Raw genomic sequence first — 16,837 nt, forward strand, 5'->3', positions numbered from 1 at the left:
CAGATTTTTGGTGGATACCGGTGCCCAAGTTTCCTTGGTAGCGCGTGGTGTGAACGGGGGTGAACGAATTAGAAGATCCCCATATCGTATAAAGGGCATTTCGGGGGAGACTGTGTATAACCATGGTGTAGAAACGGTGAAATTAGTGCTGGGAAAGTGTTCTTATAGTATAGATATGATAGTGGTAGATTCGGTGGGAGAATATCAGGGGCTTTTAGGGTTAGATTTCTTGGAAAAATACGGTGGACTAATTGATGTGAGTAAAAAGACGATGAAATTGGGTGACGTTTACGTTTCGTTGAGAGGCAAGTGCAGCGCGCCTGAAGGATGCGAGGAGAGGAAAAAAAAGAGTGCAAGGGTCGTTGGAGTGGACGTTGAAGTTCCTATTAAATTAACTGATGAGACAGTGATTCCGCCCAGGAGCGAAAAATTAGTGTGTTGCAGACTGTCAGATGACGCCCCTCTTGAAGACATGACATGAAGACATGAAGAGATGACATTACAGAGCCAGAGGTGATAACGGACGCACACAGTTGTGCTGTAGCGCGGGGTGTGTGTAAGTTTGAGAGAGGACGGGAGGTTATGGTAAAAGTAGGGAATTTCGGACTGGATGAGGTTGTTTTGAGACGGGGAACAAAAGTGGCAACTCTCCATGAAGTGGAGAAAATTTTTAAAGGTAACTTCACAGGCATAAGGCACGTCCGAGCAACGACTACCGAAGAGCGAAAGATAGATTTCCGGGAGAAGTTAGCGGATCTGGATGAACCGGAAAGGAAGGCGTTGCTACCCCTGTTGAAGGAGTACCAGAGTTTATTCACTGAAGGAAAAATACCTCCGGCCACAACAATTACCTCTCACAGAATCCCCACGGGCAACTCTCCACCCATTTATCGCCGCCCCTATAGAGTGCCATATCACCAGAAGGAAGTGATTCAAACCCTTGTGGACGAGCAGTTACGGGCCGGGATAATTGTCCCTAGCAGTAGCCCCTGGGCTTCACCAGTCGTCATTGTGCCAAAAAAATCAGCTGACGGCACCCCATCTTATAGATTTTGTGTTGACTTCCGTGGCCTTAATGCAGTGACTACCCCAGACGTGTATCCCCTGCCAAATATAACAGAAACGTTAGACTATTTAGGGAGGAGCCGTTACTTTTCCACGTTAGATCTAACGAGTGGTTATTATCAGATCCCTATGCATCCTGACTCCAGAGAGAAGACTGCCTTTAATGTAGAGGGCGGACATTTTGAATACAACCGCATGCCTTTCGGATTACGCAACGCCCCTAGCACGTTTCAACGCATGATGGACGGCGTTTTGAGAGGACTAAAGCCCACACAGTGTCTCGTCTATTTGGATGACGTCATTGTATTTAGTTCCTCCATGGATGAGCATGTTGAAAGGCTGAGAAGCGTGTTCGATCGGCTGCAAGAGTCAGGTTTGTCGTTAAAAATTGAAAAGTGTCACTTTGCTAGAGAAAGGGTAAGGTATTTGGGACATGTGATCGACCGGGAGGGTGTTCGTCCGGACCCTGAGAAAATAAACGCGGTTATGAATTTTCCTTCACCAAGTAATACCAAGGAAGTGCAATCGTTTTTGGGACTCGCCAATTATTATAGGCGCTTCATAAATAATTACGCTGTGGTCGCAAGACCGCTAACGCGGCTCCTCAAGAAGGGAACTAAATTCATATGGACACCTGACTGTGACGCGGCGATGGAATCCTTGAAGGCGGCCTTGGTAAGCACTCCGGTGCTCGCCTATCCTGACTTCGCAAGGCCATTCGTTATCTCCACTGACGCCAGCAACTTTGCGGTGGGCGCGGTGTTGTCGCAAGAGATAGACGGCGAGGAGCATCCCATCGCGTATGCATCGCGGCAACTTCAAGCAGCGGAAATAAACTACACGACCACGGAGAAGGAGCTGTGCGCGGTCGTATTCGCGGTTCAGTATTTTCGCCCTTATGTGTGGGGTCGCCCATTCAAAATAATCACGGATCACGCCGCCCTCCGATGGCTTTTAGTCTTCGCGATCCCAGTAGTAGATTAACCAGATGGGCGCTGAAATTAGCCGAATATGAGTATGAGGTTATTCACAAGCCAGGAAAACTCCACCTTAACGCCGACGGGTTAAGCCGAAAGATACGAGTGATGGAGGTAATGGATGATGAAGATTGGAAGAAGTACCAAGCCGAGGATATGGAATGCCAGGAGTGGAAGTCGTGCGAGAGTTTTGAAGAGAAAAATGGACTGCTGTTCCGATCGACAAGTGAGGGATTAAAGGTGGTGGTTCCTGTGAGCCGACGGGAAACTGTGTTCCGCCAACATCACGACCACGCTCTGTCAGGACACCTAGGAGTAAAGCCGACTATTAGACGAATACGACAGATGTACTGGTGGCCCTCCCTTGATAAAGATGTGAGAGAGATGATTGCTAGCTGTGTTCCTTGTAATCAACGTAGCCCTTACGGCAAGACGAGGGCACCCTTGAAGAAACTTCCAGTAAGTACCTCCCCATTTTCCTTCATCAGCATAGATATTGTTGGGCCCCTGCCGCGCACCTCGAACGGCAACCGGTTTATACTTACCATTCTCGATCATTTTTCACGATATTTAGAGATGGTGGCCATTCCCTCACAGACAGCGGAAGTGGTGGCCGACGCTCTACTTAGGCGGTGGATTTTGAAATTCGGTGTTCCTGATTATATACTGTCGGATCAGGGCCCTAACTTTGAGTCGGCTTTGTTCCAGAATTTGTGTAAATTTCTAGGGGTATCTAAATTACGTACATCACCCTTTCACCCCAGCTGTAACGGAAGGTGTGAGAGAGTGCATCGAACCATCTCGCAAATGCTAAGCCACTATGTTAATGGAAGAGACAATAGCTGGGATATGTTGTTAGCGTTTTCGGTGGCCGGATATAATTCATCCTATCATAGTAGCACGCGAGTGACTCCGTTCAAGGTGATTTTCGGTCGCGAAATGAAGACGCCCTTCCATTGCTTAGAGACCGTAGAGACTAGTACGAGAGATTCATATGTGGACGAACTGAGTGATCAACTCAAGCAGATTTGGAAAGAATGTTTGGGGAACAGTGAGAGGGCCCTTGAGTCGCAGGCAAGGCAATACAACAAGAGGAGCAGGGATGTGAACTACCAGCCGGGTCAATACGTTTACCTAAACGACCCCTGTATAAAGCCCGGCAGAATCCGCAAGTTCCACAAACCGTTTTCGGGGCCTTATAAAATCCTTGAGGTGCTCAATGACTCTAATCTACGTTTGCAGCTACGTTTTAGGACTATCGTGGTGCATAAAGACCGCGTTAAAGCACATAGGGGTGTGAGAAATAAGGAACATGAATTCGCAGACGCAATCAGGGGCGAGAAAAGGCGTGGGCGTCCGAGATTACTGATGGCGAGTGGGAAAGGAGTTGAGGAAGCATCAACGTCTCCGGAAATCGTTTCCACCTCCCCTTCTTCCACTCCAAATGCAACAACGAGGAAGAAAGAAATAGTAACAGTTTCCCTCCCTGTCCCTTCTTCGAAAATTGATGCCGTTTCCGATTTGGAGAGCGAGGCATCTTGGTCGGCGGTTTCCGATCATTCGGAGGACGAGCGCGCAGACGAATGGAAAGCCGACCGACCACGCCCACTCCGAGCAGAGCAGCCGTTACCTCAGCGTTCGCCGTACCCGCTGCGAAGTAGGCGGCGAGTTGCCGATAAAGACAAGGAAGACCCCGTGGAGATTGTTGACACGTAGGCGGCGACCTTGCCCGTTATGACCTTGCCTTCCTCCCTGTCCCCACCCCATTTTGAAGATAGCGCGGACCGCGCGAAGATAACGCAGACAGCAGCGGAGACTCCTTCGACCACCATGCCCCCTGAAGCTCTCCCATCCCTCAGTGCAAATTCCCCCCAAGTGTGTCCCGGTGCATATGATGAGCAAAGCAGCGAGAGTAATTGTGAAAGTACGACGCTAGCCGTTTGCCCATATAATTTGAGGCCACGGCCATGTTAAAAAGTGAGTGATGAGGCCATTATGGTGTTGGCCGAGTGTTTGCCCGAGGGGCGTTGAGTGTTTTTGAGTGTATGTAAGTCTACGAATGTAGCATCTATGTAAGTGCGACGGGACAGAGTGTTTTCCATTTGGATGATGGAGTACTGGTTGAGAAAAATATTTAAAATTGGTGATTGCGTTATGTCTTTTCATGATTCGAACAGTGATTTTGTATGTTCTGGAATTTTGAGTTGGTAATGGTATCATCTTTGCCCAGTTGATTGTATGATAAGTACAGTGTTTGTGTTGATTCAAGGGGGGTTATTGGGTTTACTACGAAGCACGCAAATTGTTCAAATCTCTTTCTAAATGACTTGTGCTGACTTTGAAGGGGTTACCATAATCAATATAGTGTGGGATTGTGATTTTCTTCATAGCGTTATATTGGGTTTTGGGTTCATTGTGGTGTTGTATTCCTGTCTTGTTTTTTCGACATTTTATCCTATTCTCCTATCGGTGGTGACCAATGTCTTATTTTTTATTTTGACTTTTCAGTATAATCGATTGTTTGCAATTTTTATGGAGCTGTTAATGTTAAGTGGTATAAATCTCTATGTGGTGTGGGAATGCAAGTGGTCGGCTGACAGTTAGAAAAATTTCACTATGTTCAATTTTTCTTTTGGAGGGGGGAATGGTGTGAGTCTCACGCTGACTTGCATTCCCACCATACTTACCTATAGAGCAAGCAGATACCTAATGCCTTCCTCCCACCTCTCCCTGCATCCGGTGAGAAGAGCGGTGGGAACTGCAAGCTGGCTGACGGCGTCGGTGGGAAGGAGACACGACGTGTGGAGTTGGTTTGTAGACGCCTTGTGGAATGGTTGTATCTTAACTCGAATAAAGAGGAGTTATGGAAAGGACCGGGAATTGGTTATTAATTCCTTAATTCCCTTCCTCGCGTTCCCTCTGCGACCTCCGGCGGACCCGAGAGACTTTACACTATGTTCCTTTAAACTGAACCCATTCAGCCTACAAATAAGAGATATAAATTAAAATATTCACAAATAAAGAAGTGATGCATGTCATCTCACTTGATTTATTTATAACATATTGATACAACTAGGCTTTTACCTTATGGTGGTATGAGATTAATAATAAATGAATGTAAGGTCTGCCAATCAAAGAGCAAAGTAAAGGGACAGAAAATACACGAGCATGACATGCGTCTACCTTCCGTTTTTCCGGCTATAAAAATCATAACAGACGTGATACTTGCTCCAAAATTAACTGTATCGTTGGAATGTATTTTTTTTCTGGAACTACAGATTTGTCTCGAAGTCGAATTAGTTATCGAGACTTTTTCAGGTAATTTGAAAATAAATCATGGAAAAGGAAATGTATCCATATTTGCTATCTAATCTGCATTTTAAAAAATGCGGATGGTGTGAAAGGAAGTAATTCCCATCAGTAGCGCTGGTGAATGAGACCATAAGTCTGTTTCATCAAAAGTACAAACATATGAGGATTTTCATGCAAGTTTAGTTACATGTGTATGAATGTCAGAAACTGATTAGCCGCGGTTATGTTAATAATAAAGTGCTGAAATATGGTGAGAATAATTAATTATTTACACAGTAAAAGTTCTAAATATTTTGGAGGGTGGCAGGAGGTTAAAAAAAGAAACACGAAGAAGGATGTAAATAAAATTTTGGGCCGTTTTTATTTCACATGACGCCTACCCACAAAACTTTTAACAAAGAATTAGAAAGAAATGATATTTAAAAATACTATTGAGTTTTTAGATAGAAATAAATTATATACTACCACAATAACCTGCGATAAGTACGTGATTACTCGCAAAAACTCAAGAGCTGTTTTGGAATAATTACCCTCGTCGAAAAGATAATAGAATCAAAAATATGGCATACGGTAAGGCGTATAAATGACATAGACTCGGTCCATGGAAAGCATTAAGTTCTTTAGAGCCATCATCTTTCCTAATGGATTTCCATTGAGAGAAGTCATTTTAGACATACCTACTGGAAATTTTCTCTATTTAGCTAAATGAAAACATTTAGGTTCCATCGTTTAGCTTGCAAAATAAAAGGTAAAATTTTTTATCGAAAACAATTTGATGCCACCTAGGTATTTAACATTATTTTGAACGTATAATTTGTGAAAGAGTGAATGTTTTCGATTTCGAATGAAAAATATCTATAGCAGTTGAAATTAGAATTGTTTACACTAAGGATGAGAAAATGCGGGCCTATAATCTATTGGATCACTACCTATAGTAGGAGTCATGCAACCCCAAATTTTTTTCGAGCTAAATTTTCAATATAAAATATTAAAAAAATGTCCGCGTATCTTTATATTACACCGTTTAAAAATAAGAGTAGATAAATTAATAAATGGAAACTGCAAGGGTGAAATAAACAATAAGGAATCTTGTATTTTTTCCGTTATAATCTCAGTATTACAGACCATTTTTCGGTATTACAGATGTTCAAGTTTTGAAAATGAAAATTTATCAAAGAAATGGTAGCCATTTAATGTCTAACATATTTGGTAAGCTCTTGGCATAGTTTGGACGCCGGAGATATTAAACCAGTTGTTCTCCCCCAAGTGATTTGTCAAAACGTTAAGTGACTTTCGTGCTTTCCCCTCTAGATGGCAGTGGGATCGTGATCTAGATTACCGGCCGTGATGAATGAGATGAGATGTGCCCCGTCCTCTTTCTCTTGTCCACGTCACAACTGTTGAAGGGAGGTCTCTGGGATCCTCTTCGGAATTCTGGATTTCGCCCGTCTTTTTTTTTACGTGATGCATCCAAGGGACGTTTCAGGGTTCAGGAATGGGGAGGTTTTGTGGGCAAGGAGTAAAGGTTTGAAGCCCTAATTCCTCCTCATTGGACCACGCCAAGTATAAATCCATGGTCCCCTTGCACCCCTCCTCTGTCTTCTCTTTCACCCTACCTACTACTCCTGCCATGGTATAGAGGAATGATTAATGGGTTACCATGACAACGGATTACGCCGAGTCCAAAAGGTATAAGGCGAAATCCTTGACCTCCCTGTGTTGTTATGTGAGAGCACTGGTGGATTATGGGATAGCCGATGGCGGGAGGTCATGAGAGGGGGGGGAGGATAAAACCCCTTTAGTTGGTTTGAATGAATGAATGAATGTAGGGGGCTATCGGTGGGGACGGAATCACTAAAATGTTACCCGAGCATCGTGTCAAGGGGAGAAAGAAAAAAAAGAAGTTAGTAAAGCAGGAATAATGCCTCCCATATAAGGACGAGGCGGAATTTTTCCATTCGAAAATGCGGTGTCATCATTCATGTTCTTTTACTCGTACATCCGGAGATAAATGATATCTTTGTGCATTAAAATCTTCCGTTCCATGATGATAATGTATGCATTTAGGGTATAAATCCGGTCCATTCCGTGTCCCAAATAAATTAAAGCCATTTGTTATCATTCAGGGTTTCATTTCAAATCCGAGCTTGAGGGTGTACTTTAATGGTTTTACTGATTAGGATAAATGCTCTGGCTTTCATGTTTATTCTAGGTAGGTACTTAATTTTATCGCGGATCAATACTTTTAGTAATATAATCAATGCATCTATAATATGATCAAAAAGCTAACATTACATTTGTAATGTCTGATTCATTAGCAGATATTCTGAATTTGTCTAAAGTAAGTTACAAAAATGTTATTATAGTTTAATTGTTAGTTTTCAACTGATGTTTATGAATACATATTTTTCAGGTAACAAAAACATGCGGTTGTTAATTAATTTTTCCTAATCCTTGACATTTTGAATTAAAGCGCCGGTTACGGTAATGATTTTACTTACGATAGAATTGGTAAGGCTTTCCAAATATTGAAAAATGAACAAAAATACTAGTAATGGTATGAGTATAGCCTTCTTTTCCAAATATTACTGGCGTTATTCTCTCATAGAACAAATATTAATGGAAAATAAGCGTAAAATCGCTATTGGCCCAGTGAAATTCACTTTCTCACTGTTTTCGCCATTTTTACCACAAACTCGGCTCCCAAAAGGCAAAATGTGAAGCGTTGCCAAAAGGATATTTTGGGTTTTCTGAGTTCTTTATTTACATTTTGAGCCCTTTGCTTTTAAATAACGATGCCGTTTTTTCATTTCTAATAGGGTTAAAACCTACAATGGTGACGAAAAACGACAGCGAATAAGAAAAGACTTTGGTCTCTATGATCCATATACAAGGTGTTTACCTTACCTAAGAATATACTATTCCCTTGTTTGCTCCAAAATACGATGAGATCAAATAGTTCAAAATTAGAAGTTTAAAAATACAATTCGTTTAAATTAGTTTTTCTATTTTTTATTCATTTCATAATATATTCCTTCGAAGTCGCAATATAACGCATTGATTATGCCAAAATCTTCAATGAGTCGAGATTTAACAGAACCTAAAATATTTTGCATGTTATTAAATATTTTAGCTTGCGTATAAGGGGTTACTTAAAGACGCGAGTGGCGAGGCTCAGTGTGTGGGGACCGAAATTGGATATATGACTACGCATGCATATGCGAAGCAAAATTTAAGCTAGTACGGTGGAGAAGAACTTTGAAATAGGAGACTACGACAAAGTATGGACTGAAGCAGGCTTTTCTTCGTTGCCAGAAAGATCAAAATGCCCGAATACCAAGGCGTTGTCCCAATCATGAGTTGCACAAACTGCCCTGATTGTTGGTGAGTTAAAAATGTTACCATCTAGGTGTTCAATCAGTTGTAATTAATTATTCGTAATTTTTCAGAAATTATTTTATATTTCAGTACCATCTTTCATCTTTTTTAACTATTTTTGGCGCTATGTTTTTTTAAATTTAACCAATGGATGGAAGGATGGAAAGATGTTTAAACCTTTTCACCTTTTTATTTTGGGTTTTTACCACGGTGATATAGGTAATATGTCACTCCACTGATCAATAAAATAACGCTGCCCCACTATTGGAAATCTGCTCCGTTTCCTTTCCCAAGATTGAGCCATATACATGATTAGATCTGGATTGAGAATCAATCAATAATCACTCTTGTGGAACGAATAGATAGGAATCATAAATCACATTCGCTGATCAAGTTGTGGGATCGAATCTCCGAATGGAGGAAAGTGAAAGGAGGTAAGAAGCAGGAAAAAATTGTAAAATAATTAGTTCCGTGGCTAAAGTGTGTAATGCGGAGACCTAGGAATCCAATGTATTGAAAGCTGACATCACTCAATGTAGCAAATGTAGAAGGTAGTCCATTGTACATTATGGTAGGCCAAAAATATGCATTTTTTCGGAATGAATTTTGCCCTGTACCGTTCAGTTTTCTACTTGTATCAAAGTGCCAGATTTGAACTTTTTTCAAAATCGGATGGTGTTTACCACGACCACTGGAGCCCAAAAAGTTTAAAATTGGGCAAAATTTAGGTTTAATTAGGAGGCAAACACCTGTGGAAATAATGACAACTATACCCATTTTGGAAATAAGCAATGATGAGTGGGTATAACTTCTGTTTCTAAACTGCTTTTGCGTCGGCGTCGTTCCTCACCATTAGTTACATTATATTCAATTCATAATTTGAAATAAATTCTGAAATAATATGTGTTTTGGTGATAAATAAACAAAAACGTTTTAAAAATGTGAAAAGTATTTACCAAATGACGCCGGAAGCCGTTATGTAATTTCAAAATACAATCATTTGATAACTAACCTATCTTCTTCGAGAGCGTTCAGCCACTCATTCGGCACGGAACTGAATAAATGTCATCGAACTTCACGTTTTCCATCAACAAGCAATCATTTTAGAACTGAATGGAGTAAGTAGAGATTAACCCTTTTCAACGCAGAGGTGTTTCTTCAGGAAATTAAATTTCAACACTATTAAAATTGTGAAATTTTACATACTAAAAAAAAAACGAAACTTTATTGGTCAATTATAATTATTGTGGCAGCTACATTTTTCACCATTAAACATTAAAGCACAAAAGAACGTGTAGTTTATATATTTTCCAGAATACAGCAACATTGGGTTGTAATGGGGTAATACGCCACTACTTCTGATCGGGTGACTTTTCCCATATATATGGTATAATAAATAACGTGAAATAATTTACAGCTTACATGCATGGATGCATGCAGCGTAAATAGCACGAACAAGTTTGGTAGAAAAAACCAGTAGGCGTAATTACGCTATATCCAGCACTTAATATGATTGTTCGGGGCCTCCTTAACACTCTATTGAAGATAGCAGTTTGTTTCCCATCACTCCCTCCCCATTGCAGGGGTGAGAATAGCGGGAGTGAATGTTTTCAGGTGAAAGGGTGAAAGAGTGGGGAGGGGCGGTGTCATCAGGAATTCAGACCGCGATCCGCCCCTCTTTGTCATCCCCTGTCACAACCCCTCTCTTCTCATATTTTCTCCCCTCCACCCTTAACCCTCCCCCCAGCTACCCCTCACGTCTCCATCTCCCCTTTTTGGAACACGAGCGTCCCAGCATCTCAATATCCGTCGTGATGCAGCGAAGGAGAACTTCTCTCCCCCCACGCATGCAGGGTGTCTTACTTTTCCTCGCGATCAACTGATCGCACGTGAAATCTTCGAAGGCGTTCTCAAATTATTTGAGGAAGAAAAAAAGCTTCACATGCGGAAAATATTGTCCTCAAAATGAAAAACTGCACGCACACTTTAAGAATTATTTCAATTTAATTTTTATTTGAAGTTTAAGATATTTAAAAACCTCTCATCACTTTTCCTTTAGTGATGTCAATTGAGAACACACGTGGCTGAAATCCGTAAGTTTAATGAATACACGCATATATAACTTGACTACGATATCAATCTTCATTGGATGTTGTACCTACTCTTTTGATGCATACGTACATTTATGGGTTTACAAATTGTTCTAGATATGTGGAAGTCTTCTATATTTTTTCTAGTAATTATCAGTTGATCAATTAATTGAAAAACTATGCTCTTCTTAGGTTTTTATTTTTTAAATTTTAAATTTTATTCAAAAACCACCGAATACAGCTCATATTGGCCATTTTACATCGGGTTATTCAAACAAATTTAATAACTAAACGCACACGAACAACCATGCCCTGGACAGGGGAAATCTACCCAGGCGGGACTCGAACCCGCGACCTCTTGTTTGGTAGGCGAGGACGTTACCCCGCCGCCACCGATAGAAAATAATACGCCATTACACGCGACTTGTAAAAACAATGGCACTATGCATGAGGAGCAGTACGAATCCAGGATATTTGTGATTCTTTAGGTGCAATTGAAGTCAATGTGAAAATGAAAGTTATGAGAGTAACTGATAGCGGAAATGTGAATGCTATGATCAGTGGGGAAAAGAATGTATAGTTATAGAGTAAGTTAGAATGTATAGGTATATAGAAAGCGTGCTGACTGATAACTGGAAGAGTGAGACAAAGACAAGAATAGCTATGGGAAAGGTAGCATTTAATTAGAAGAGAAAAATTTCATTAGGCAGCTTGAATGTGTGGCTGAGGAAGAGAATGTTGAAATGCTATGAGAGGAGTGTTGCGTTATATGGATGCGAAACGTGGACCGTGGAAGGAGCAGAGATAGGGAAAGGACCGACGCTTTAGAGATGTAGGTGTGGAAAAGGTCGGAGAGAGTGAAGTGGATTGTTAAAGAGAGGAATGAGGAGATACTGGCAAGAGTGGAGGAGGAGAGAAAATTTTTGAGAACTGTGCTAAGGAGAAAAGGGAATTCGATTGGGCATATTTTAAGAGGGTAGGGGATTTTAAATACAACAGTCGAAGGAACAGTGGAAGGAGAAAAGAAAAGCGAAAGAAGAAGGCTGAAGATGACAGAAGCATTGAGGCATGGATGAGAGTATAAGGAAACCAAAGTGGCCTTGGATTGGAGAAGATGGAGACGACTTTGGTGTTTGGATGCTGCCGGTGGGAAGAGCATTAGTTCATGAGGGTGTAATTAGGGTTAAAGATATTTAAAAACGTTCAACAATTTTTTTTGTAAACCTTATGAATTGTTAACATACAAGGGCTCCTATGTCGTTTCTATGTTTAGAGAAAACAATTCTTCTCGACCTGAAAAAAATATTGCTACTCTCTATTGTAATAATTACTTTTCATTATTAACGAAGTTATATTTTTCTATAATTCTAAAATTTAGCAGTCTCCCCTAATTTTTCTTCTTTGCTTTGAGGCTGTTCTTAAGTTCGAATAAAATACGTTTACTATTTTATGAAGCATAACGAAAATGCATCGGAAACTAAAAGCCTCCAGAATATTGTTGAATTTTTAATCCAATAGTTAATATGCTCTTAAAAGTGGTATACATTTATTTCATTTGCGGGATAAAATAACTATTTTCGTGAGAGACTTCCTTTTTTTTTAAATTGATCCCCTAAGGAAAGTCTTGAATTTTACATACTTGAATTTTCAAGAACTGTATGGATGATTATATCCGAAAAATTGCTATGATTAATAATTTTACTCGATATCAAAATAACATAAAATTGAACATCACCAAAAACTTCAATGGAAGTAGAATCTGGGGTTAAATTACTTTTACAAAATACAATTAAACGATCTTCAGGTTTAAATTTCATACACCTCTTAGATGTTAATACATTCGAAGAAACAGTAGTACAATGCTCCTTCTGATAAGATTGAAAATTGTTCATTTGAATAGTTTTGTAACACAAAACATCAGATGCAGGAAAACTCTCCAAGCCACCAATATTCATTGTAACATTATTAGGTATCCTTGCGAAGCAAATAGTGAGCCAATATGAACCTTGTACATTGTGATCATTACCAACAGCAAAAGTAGACTTAAAGCCGAAAAGAGTTCCAATGGTATCAGCGACCCAAACATTAACAGCTCCAGCATGATTAGCCTTCAACACAGTAAATTCCTTAATTATTTTCTCCACAGGCCTCCGAGGAGACCATCTTCCTACAGAACGATACTTAGGCATGCTCAACAATACCATCAAAATTTAGTGATTAATAAAATGCAAGTATTACATTTTACACCTTCTTAAAATGTGGTTTTAGTGTTTTTTTTAACTGTATTCAAGTACTAGCGTTAGAAATCTCGACGGACCAGTGTAAAGGAAAAACAAGATTGTCCGGCAATGTTCCTGAATGCGTCGAAAAATTTATCTCCTTGAAAAGAGCTTGAATATCGGATCTCATCGATCCACCATGTCGACCATCCCGTGATGTTAATGCTTTGGAAGAAATATCGAGGATTTTTTTCCTTTGCATGATATCTGTTTATGCCGCTGACGTGGCCAATATTTCGTCGCTGTAGGGGGCGATCCAAGGTTTGATGGGACGAGGAATGGGGAGCTGAGTGAAGAGAAATGCTCGTTGGTTACCCAAAGTTTTGCGGGGCAATGCTGGGGGATTTGCGCGGATTTGGAGGCGAGAGAGTGATGGAATGACGAATAAATAAGGTGGGATGAATGTGGTTGAACTGCGAGTGCAGGAAATATTACATCTCTCCGATGATGCATTTTCATTTTTAGGCGTGGGGGAGCATCCAAGAATTGCGTGAGCAAAATTTTAAACATTACTCCCACTTCACGCATTTTGCACACCCGTTATTCACGTTCTTTCAAAGGTTTTTAGAATTTTTTGCTCTAGCTCTACGCCAAATATTTTATTCTACGCTCAACCAAATATTTTATTCTATTTTTGTCTTATTTCAATTTCACATGATTGCCGTAATACGTGTACAATTGAAGAATTGTGAATGCTAAATTATAAATAAAAAAATGTAAAAAGTGTACTTAGCGATACCATTACCATACCACTGGGGATATTTAAACGCCGAAATACCGGGAGGTCAACTATTCTATTAAGTAAAATTTAACTTTATTTTGAACGTAATACCAACCGAATTTTAAACTCAACCACGAATCTTTTTCTCGCTAAAGAATTAAAACTTTTTGCAAATGTAATTGTTGCAAATGAAATTGCGACATCCTATTCCCAATTTTGAGCACAAGAAAGCAAACTCTTTACCTCTTCTCTCAAGGAGGTCTTACATCATACTTCTTGTTGACCGTAATAAACATAACTGATTCCGCTTGTTTTTTGTGGAATCTATTCTTTCACGGAATTGCTGTCGTGCTGTTATTAAAAAAAAACAAACGTAAGCTTGCATTGAATACATCATATTTACTTTAATGCGTGAATAAGTAACATCCAAAAATTAGAAAAAGTTTTTAGTCGAGAAGACATTTTCATGTGAAATCCAAAACAGTATTAAAACAAACAGTTTCAAAAACATTCTCTATTATGATTCAGTTTTCAAAGTATAGAAATTAGTATTTTTCTGTTTTTTGTTTCATCATCTATATTTAGCATTTAGCTTGATTATGACGATTACTTGATGACGTCACAAGCTCATTCCGATTGTATTACCTCATCTCAGCTATCTTTAGTAAGCGCTGAATATCTAAAATTCGCACGCCGGGATGCAATACTTTAAAGTGATGACATATAAGTATTCATATTATTTAAATTCCTACGTCGCAAGGTTACTGCGTTATGTGAATGTGCACAGACTTCTTTTGGGAAGCGATGACAGCTTTGTAAAATAGATATCATCAACTAATTTTCTAGAAATAAATGCTTTCACTATTTATTTATTTTTTAAAGGGAAATAGCATCTTTCCTTGTTCAAGGTGCCTTCAAAATTTTAGTTACTCCTTACCTGTACCTTAATGCTTTGAATATTCTGATTCTCTAATACGTTGAATGCATGAAAGATAACATTTACTGGTAATTCTAGGAAATAAAATGCTTAAACACCTTCGCAAATGCACATGAAAGCCGTTCACAATATGGGTAATTGAATTAATTTGATTGGAAGTGTCAAAGTCGTACGGAAGTCATTCGCAACTGATGGTAGTTAAAAGATCTACGCTACACATGTAGTTAGATGTATATCGGGAAGACTGGGCCACCCAGGTAGAACTCGTGTCGAAGAACATAAGCAGCTCATCTTCCTATGGCAGCTGGCAAGGTAGCAGTGACGGAAAATGATGCTTTAGGCCTTGCAATCAACTTTGATGGGAAAACAGTAATTATCCGGTTGCAGAGTTACAAACTCGAAGTTATCCATGAAGCTGTTGAGATAAAGAAAATTAGAGGTGCAGATCTCAACGTCGCTAATGATTGTGGCCTTAAACGAGGTACACGTGGCATTCTGCTAAAGACAAATTTCTCATCTCAACCTGTCTAAACTCCCTTTTCTACGTTTAAAGGAAGGATAGTAGTTTACAGAATTTGGGGCATAATTAGCAAGACCCTGCAGCTTCTTATAAACATCGGAAAAAAGACGAGCTTTTACTATTTCTTTGATCCCTTCAAATACAAACGAGAAATTGTCATAAAAATTGTTATTTGATATTGATAAATTTACTGTTAATTGTCGAAAAAATGAAAAAAGGATTTTTTACTTCCAACTGAAAAATATAAATTTTTTAGTATGTCCAATTCTTTCTCATCTAGTATGGCAATTTTTTGTGTTTTTTGCATTAAATTTATTTATAAATTCGATATTGCATAAGTTGTTGGATGGCGTGACTTTTATGTATCAAGGTATTGATTTATCGCGAAAAATAAATCAAATCAATAACTAATTAGACTACCTGTATCCACTTATCCGAGGATCGGTCCTCCGGTTGAATGCTTCATATTTAACTCTTTGCCCTCTCCTCAGACTTGCTCTCAAATTTTGGGCTCCTGTTACATGTTCTATCCAAGAGTAAGGCATCCACAAAACCCAATTGGCGTTTTTTGGCACTTCAGCTGGATTGAAACAAAGAAAATCGCTTTTAGAGGTGAGAACTTTTTTGAAGAATTGTAATAAAAGTCCGAAATTTTTTGGTCCAGTTTTCTTTAGGGATTTAATTTCAAATATTTACACAGTTTTGTTTTTCTTGACCTAAGATTATTCAGTTCCTTACGGATAAAAATATTCTGCTCATGCTTTGACGATGAAAATGCTTCCACCACCCGTATTATAGTAGCCTGTGGAATTAAAATTACAAAAAAATATTCCCCAAGATCGCGCATTGCATATAATCAGTTGAATATTGTGTCAGATATTTCATTACATGCACCTTTAAAGCAATAAAAATGTGATGGCCTCATCGAGAGCAATTAAGTAAAACATTCGGATTCATCAGTATTTTTTCACCTGAATACTTAATTGTATATTCGGTAATTGTGGAAAAAATGCATGTCTGCTAAAAAAATAGTCGAGTTCATCTTTAAAATGCTCGTGCAATCACGAGGTATTTTTAATGCTTTCACAAAGGCTGAATCTCAGTAAAACACCACTGAAAAACATCTCTGAAGGATAAGATCCAGCCTTGTGGTAAAAATAATAACCCAATTTCAACATATTTATGAAATGCATGTTACCTACTGGTTGCCAATGCGTGTAGGAAAAGGTGTTGAGCCACTCATTTTTTTTCCAGATTGGTTTCAATAATTATTTCTGTCAATGGCAAATTTGTCTTGATTCTTGGTGGAAAATCTTGAATGTGTGAACAGTGCGCCTACGACTTGGAACTAAGACTCTTTAGAATTGAGATTGGCAAAAGCTGCAAGTTTCGATATTTAAACATCGTAAAATAGAGAAGGTAATAAGTCAATTATTATATCCATATCGTACTAGATGTTAAGGAAACATTGAAATAAAAGTCATATTGGGACCTCTTGCAGGACTGACAGTCCTGTTTGATTATATCGATAAAAGTCCCCGAGAAAAAGGAATAGAAG

This window comes from Ischnura elegans, chromosome 10 (genome assembly GCF_921293095.1).
Source record: "Ischnura elegans chromosome 10, ioIscEleg1.1, whole genome shotgun sequence".
In the NCBI taxonomy this organism is placed as follows: domain Eukaryota; kingdom Metazoa; phylum Arthropoda; class Insecta; order Odonata; family Coenagrionidae; genus Ischnura; species Ischnura elegans.